Genomic DNA, 7,635 nt, shown 5'->3' on the forward strand with positions numbered 1-7,635 from the left:
AAATTGTACTTCTTTAAAAAAATTATTTTTCTTAAATCATTAATGCGAATTATTTTATTCATATTTTTGCCACTTATATTTGTTTTTCTTCAAATTATTTATAATCTTTCTCTATTTTTCCTTTGTGCTATCTTCCTTTTTAGTGATCTATAGCACTCCCACCTTAACAATTAATTCAGAATAAAACAAATACTTGTTTAGATTTTAGTAGTGTTTATTGTATATGTTGAGCAATTTTTTCTAATACGTCACTTTTTCTTTTAAAATTAGTTTTTACGTATTATTGAAGCCATACATGTACATAAAGATACTTGTTTTGGAGCCACATTGCACACTCTGGTTACCTTTTTTTGGTATATCTTTCAGTTTTTCCTGAAATTAAGCTTACTCTGCGTATTAGTTTCCAAGGGCTGCCTTAACACATCACCACAACCTGGGGGGCTTGAAACAATAGGAGCATGTCAGCTCACAGTTCAGGAGACCAGCAGTGGAAAAGCCAGGTGTTGGCAGGGTCCTGCTCATTCCCAAGGCTCTCGAGAAGAAGCCTTCCTTGTCTCCTACAGCTTCTGGGGCTCCAGACATTCCCTGGCTCATGGCCAAATTGTTCCCTTCTCTGCCTCTGTGAGCACATGGCCTTTTCCTCCTCTTCCCTCTCTTCCATGAGTGAGTGCCTCATGAGGACAGCTTGTCATTGGAAATAGGTCCAATTTGAAAAATCTGGGATGATTCCATCTTGAGATCCTTCACTGAATTATATCTGCAAAGACCTTTTTTCCACACTCACAGTTTTCGAGGGTTTGTGTGTGGACATGCCTTTTTGGGGCCCACCATTCAATCCACTGCACTCTGTTGCTTTTTCTTTTTTTTCCATTTGCTTTATTTTCTAGTTTATAAAATTCACCATTAAAAAATATCCATAAAGCTTTTAAATATGTACAGGCATTTTTCCCAGTTCTCCCTTGTGTCACGTTTTCTCTTGGAGATGGACCTCCCTTCTAGATGGACGAGCTCAGGCCAGGCCCACAGTGGTCATGCTGGTACTTGCCCTCCCCGCTCCCAGATGTTGTCCCTGCTGTCCAAGTCCCAGATAATCCTCTTCTGTGTGTGTGATTAGTAGGAGATATAAAAATCTAGGCTGAACATAGTTTCCCTTAGAATTTTGAAGTCACTGCTCTGCCTTCTGACATTCAGCAGAATCCGGGAGTTTGGTGCTATTTGTATTTCTGCTCTGGCTAAGTGACCTCTTTCTCTTCTTCAAGTGCTGTAGGATCTTCCCTTTTCCCTTGAGGTTCTTACATTGCATAATGAAAATTGCTATTCATTGACTTGGGGCCGTTTGAATCTGGAATTTTCAGTTATTTCTTTGACAATTTCTTCCCCTTTGTTTTCTCTTTTTTAATTTCTATTTTTTTCCCCTTGAATTCTGATTACTTGGATGTTAGAACTCCTCGCTTGAAGCTCCTGTTATTATTATTATTTTAATCTTCTCTCTTCTCTAGCTTATCCCTTTTTCCCATCCCTACTTTATGGGAATGTTCCTCAACTTTATTTCCGAGGTACGGAGTTTCTCGTTTTGACTAGCCTTAGTTTCTAAGAGTTCGCTCTTGTTCTCCTATTGTCAGTTTCAAAATCACAGCCTGTTCTTGTTTCATGAATATAATATCTCCTTTTGATTCTTTCTGGCTATAAATTACAGGAATTGATTTTCTTGCAAAATTTTCTTCTGCTCTCTACCTCGTTTTTTCTGTGCTTCTTTGTTTCTGTTACCTTGTTTTGCTCTTTGCAGTAGTTGCTGCAAGCCTTTTTGCTTCAATACCTCGTAGTCCTTGGCTGTCTGTTCATGTTTAATGCGGGTGTGCTGGTGGGCCTATAGAAGTTCTGTGTGCAGTGGAGGGGTTGGCTGTGGTGGGAGGCATCTCTGTGGGATAATCACGTGGCACACTGGGCTCTTTCCCCCGAGACTCCCCACTGCCAGTTTCTGGAGGTCTTTCCTCTGGTGCAGGTAATGTCCTCCAGAGAACTCTCCAGTCTCCTGCCATGGGCATGCCTGACTCCCAACAGTGTTGAGAACAGGGTGGGGGTGGGGGTGGGGCGGATGGAGGAAGGGCCTGGGGGAGTCTCACAGACAGGGTGCAGACTCATTTAGTCTGATATCTTTCCCCGGGCACATCCTTCCCTCCACTCAAACCCCCAAATCACATCACATCCTTCCAACCCAAGCCACTATGTTGTGTCTCTCATTTCATCTCCAAACTGCCTATGACAGCGGCTCTTCTCCTCACTTCCATTTCCTGACCTCTCGTGTCCCCGGCCCACACACAGGCCACATGGGCCCCTCTTCCTCTCCAGCTCCCATCCTGTCTCTTCCAAAACAGCATCATCGCACAGGGCTCCTTGGAGACACAGCCACATTACTGTGAAAAGCTAAATAGCACAGCAACTTAATTTAAACAAGGCCCTCTCAAACATTTGTTTGGCTTAAAGCTCCTAAAATGCCATTTTGTTGGATTATATTTTCATTTATGTAAGATGTGTGTCATGCCAAAATGATTTTATTGCCATAGAAGTCGGGCAAATATAGATAAAATACATTTTAGAAAATAAAGTGACATGTGGCACATTTTAATTCTATGTTCTGCATTTAAAAATGAAATTATGCATCTCCAAGCTTCACTTTTTCGTTCTCTAGGAAGACTCGGGCTTCGGGTGGGTTTGTGGTCTCTGGTCGGCACCCTGCATGCTCTGCTCTGGCGTCTGCCCTTTGCCCTCTGCAGGGCGAGGCTCTTGCGTTGTACCCAGCAGGGGCAGGCCCAGGTCCTGCTCGGCCAAGTCTAGCATGAGGGATCTGGTTTTGCCTCGGGCTGGCTGTAGGAAAGCCAGCTCACTGTTCAGGAGCTCTAAAAAGACCAAGGGTCCAGCGTGCCTGCCTCTGCTGTCTGCTGAAATTGCCATACCTGAGGTCCCCCCGACTTTTCAGAGCCAGAACCTTTGCTCATTTCTTATTCTTGACCCCCTTTGCGCCACTGACCACTGTCTCAGTCCATGCAGGCTGCTGTAGCAAAACACCCGAGCCTGGGGGGTCCTCTAAACAACAGACATTTATTCCTCACGGGTCCGGAGGCTGAAGTCTGAGATAAAGTGCAGGCCCATCAGTGTCTGGCAAGGGCCCGCTTCCTGGACTGCTGCTCAGGTGGCTCTCGTCTGCTTCTCCAGCTCTCGGACTTAGCGCCCATGTCACCAGCTGCCACTCGGTCTCTCCCTGGGTGTGTGAGCATCATCTTGAACTAAAGATAAGCGGAGCTAAAGTCCTGTGTTTCTTCCTCCTCAATTTATTTACCTTCACCTCCTCAACCCCCCTCCTAACCCCAGCCAAAAAAACAAAAACAAAACCAGAAAAAACTCAATAAGCAGATAACTAGTTTATCTTCCAAATGTCTACACCATTTCTCTAAGTCTGGAAAGTTTGGAGTGAACTTTCATTGCTCTGTGTAGCTTAAGCTCTCTTATCATTTTCAACCCCCCAGCTCTCGCCTTAGATGCATTTATTATGTGAGGCCCTTAGATGATTTCCAAATCTGAATTTATCCTTCCAGGAGCTTCCCTTTGGTTGACCCTACCCATTCCATATAGGATGGCAACCCACCCTCCTATACAGTGAAAACAGATTACTTTTCCTAAAACAGTGCTTTGCTTATGTTACTCTCTAGCAGCTTTCTTTTTAAAAATTTTTAATCTTATTTATTTATTTGACAGAGATAAAGAGAGAGCACAAGCAGGGGGAGCAGCAGGCAGAGGGAGAGGGAGAAATAGGCTCACCGTTGAGCAAGGAGCCTGATGTGGGGCTTGATCCCAGGAACCTTGGATCATGACTAAGGCAGGTGCTTAACCGACTGAGCCACCCAGGCACCCCTCTCCAGCAGCTTTCTACTGTCTGTAGGACAGAGTCTAACTAAACCCAGTAGGTTTGCATTCATTAAGTTTCACAGACTAGCCTCAAATTACTTGTTTGGTTGCATCTCCAACTGCACCTTCCTGAGCCCTCTTCTTCCCAGAAATGTATCCAGTCACTGGGTCATAAATACATATGAATGCACCCCTGCTCCTACTTCTGGAATTCTCTCTACCACGCTCTGTTTGACCTAAGTGCTCTCTCTTGGATGAATTAGGAACCGTACATGAACCTTTGTCTGAAATCTGGAAGCTTCTGGTGATCTTGAGCAGGGATGTATATTCTGAACGTCCGTTTTCTCCTCAGTGAAAGTGAGGATAGATGTGTTTACAACCCCAGGTTGCATTTCTGTTTGTGCAATGTGCCCACCAGGCCGATGGAGGTTGGGTGGGGTTGGCAGCCGCAGCAGGGTGCTCAGACCCCCGGGGATGTTAACAAGGGCATTGTAGACTCTGCGTCCTCATTAAAAGTTTAAAAAAAAATGCGCTGATGAAGTATTTCAAATATATACGAAATAATATAACAGATTCTCACCTCTCCATCCTCCAAATTTAATGGGTGGTATTTTGCCGGTTTTGCTTCAGAACTCCCTTAAAAATAAAAATGTATAAAGCATTACAGGGACAGTTTAAGCCGTACTTTTTTCTCTGTTCTCTATTCTCCCTCAGGGGACGACCAGCCTGGGGCTGATATCTGTCCTTCCCATGTGTTCTGATTTTTCTGAACATGTTTAGATACCATATGATCTCTATTATTGCTCATCTCTATTATTGTTTAGTGTTTGAAAGTTTTTTTTGTTTTGTTTTGTTTGTTTGTTTTGTTAGAAAGACTTATTTATTTATTTTGGAGGGTATCGGTTAGTGGGGCAGAGAGAGAGGGAGAGAGACTCCCAAGCAGAGTCTGTGCCGAGCATGGAGCCCGAAATGGGGCTTGAGCTCGCAACCCTGAGACCATGACCTGAGCCAAGATCCAGAGTGAGACGCTTAACTGACTGAGCCACCCAGGTGCTCCTAGCGTCTGAAAGTTCTACTTACATTTTGCCATACTGCCTGGACCCTTTCACTTGGTAAATACTTACTAGTGGATGAATGACTGATTTTGCAATTTGATTTTATCACGCACCATATTTTTGAGCTTTGTTCAGGCCGTGCCACAGTGTGTCTTTCATCTCAGCTGCTTACAATGTCATGGGAGACCCAGACAAGGAAACAGTCACCAGGCAGTGACATGTCCTGCAATAGGGTCTCCAGGAGGACTCCCAGTCCAGCCTGAGAAAGGAAAGGTTTTCCCGAGCAGATAACCTCCAAACTTTGGGTGCTAAGGGAGTCTGAGATCTAGCCAGAGGAAGAAGAGAAGGAAGCCCATCTCGCAGCTGATGACCCTGCTGTGCCTGGGAAGACAAGGGAGAGCCCTGATGTGAGGCGGGCCGGGGGTGAGGGGGCAGGGAGCAGGTGCGGGCAGCTCCTGAAAGCCTGGGCCCCCACCCCGCAGGGCTTGGGCTTCACCTGAGGGCTGTGGGAAACATGACATCAGTTTTAGATTTTAGAAAAATTGCTCTGGCCACAGGGTGGACAAAACTGTGGCTTGAGATAGAGATGAAGCATGGAGGTGGGATCTTATTTGAGAGGCTGTTTGGGTGACTCAGGAAAGCAGTGATGCTGCAGGGCTCTGAGGACAGGAAAGAGGGGGCTGATTAAAGACAGATGAAAGGGCACCCTGGGATGTGCGCACGGGACAGAAGGAAGGGACAGGGCTGACCTGAGGCTGGCTGGCCGGTGGCAGCGGGCGCTGGGATCTGGGAGGAATCTGGCTGCAGGAACCAACGTAGGGGTGAGGGAGAGGTCAGCGTCAGAGTTCAAGCAAGGTCCCAGTGGGGCTGATGAGGAGGGGCACGACGGAGCATGATGGCCCAGGGCCCCAGGAAGCGGTCAGGCCCAGAGGGGGCGTCATGAGTGGTGTGGGAGTGGGGAGGCGCTGGCAGAGGTTGGGGCCGTCGGGGGCAGCGCGCCGACTTCAAAGCCCACAGTACCATGCTTACTAAGATGGGATTTAATTCACCAGAAGAGGCATTTTTTACTGGTCTGTATTTAAACAACAACAACAACAACAACAAACCTCTCCTCTGACAGAATCCCTAACATACAAAGCAGCTAACCTAAACTTAATATTCTTTACCCAAGAACACACCCCAGAACCTCTTCTCCTGTTTCCTGTTCCATTCAGGATAAAACGAACACATGAATGTTTGGGCTGCCCCTCTGGAACTCATAGTCAGCCTGCCCTCGTGGGGACTGAGGGCAAGGCGTGGGGTCTCCCTGGGAGGCAGGGGGCCTGGCATATAGCACGTGGTCGGTGAATATTTGTGCAAGCATGCGCATGCCGGGGGAAAGATAGCCATGCGAGACTGACCTCCTGAGCCCCAGCCGGCGGAGACGGCCCATCCGCAGATGCCTCCGAGAGGAAGACAGGGGTCCAGCTACCACCATGACCCTATAGAATCATTTTCCCAGCCACGGGGCTTCCAGAGCCTTCCTTGTGGGCTCCCTTCCCCCTGTGGTGGGAGGGCCTCTCTGCAGAGCTTTGTCTGGAAGGGTTTTCCAGGCCCGTGAGCAAGGCCAGCCTGAAGGCCTTGCAGTGCCCAGGGTGGCCTCTGTGTGGAGTCTTGATTCCAACTGTTTGTTTTCTGGCCTCTGAGGGCTAGGGAGCTTCGTCCCAGGACAGCTGGCTCCGTGTTTCCTCTCTGCCCACAGAAGTGCTAGGAGGAAGCACAGCTCCTTAGCATAGAATGGTCTGTGGTATCCTGGCACTGGCATTTTACTGAGGGGGTGAAACTTGCACACCTGGCACCTTGCATGACCCTCACAGATGACCCTGTCTGGGAGGCTGGGCAGGGCTCTCTTCTCCATCTCAGAGAGGCAGGAACTGCGGCCCAGGGAGGAGGTAACTTCCAAGAACCCAGGCCTTGGTTCCCAGTCCTCCCTGGGCCTGCAGAGAGGAGCTGCGTCTTCTTAGAAGAGCCAATGAGACCCCTGCCTTGATCCCGGCCTCTGTCTTGGGGCTCCTCAGCCCTGCCTGTACAGCCAAGCCAGTCAGCACCCCTGGGGGGTACAGACTGGTCTGTATGTTCTAGCTCTCCTTCCAGGTGATTCCACTGTGCACCCAGGGTCGAGGACTCCTGTCCACACAGCTTCCGTTTTGCTGTCTAACGGACTCAGCGGACTAAGGGCTGAACAATGGTGAGGCCGCAGGCTAGACTGCTCAAGCTGCAGTATCCTGGAACTAAGACCAGAGAACTCAGTGCCCTGAGAACAGGGTGTCTATCAGGACAGGACCTGGAGCTCCTCGGGGGCCCGCAGGCCCCACCCCACTTCCTGGAGAGGGCAGGGCTGAGGCCAAACTGGGAGCTGGGCTGCTCAGCCCTCAGCCCTCCATCTTCTTGGCCTCTGGGCGCACTTTCTCAGGAAACGCCTTGGAAAGTTGTGCTAATTCAGAAAGGACCAGGACCACAGGATCCCTAGGGGGGCCAGCGGACCAGCTGCTAGAATTTGTGGCCATGGTAAAAGGGATGGGAAGCAGCCGTCTAGTAGACTTCTAATCTTGTCCCTCTCTCCCTGTCCCTTTCCCCCCCCGCCTCCCTCATTTCTTCATTTCCTCCTTTGATCTTCCTTCTTTCCCTCCACATCTAT

The sequence above is a fragment of the Neovison vison genome, chromosome 6 (assembly GCF_020171115.1).
Source record: "Neovison vison isolate M4711 chromosome 6, ASM_NN_V1, whole genome shotgun sequence".
Taxonomy (NCBI): domain Eukaryota; kingdom Metazoa; phylum Chordata; class Mammalia; order Carnivora; family Mustelidae; genus Neogale; species Neogale vison.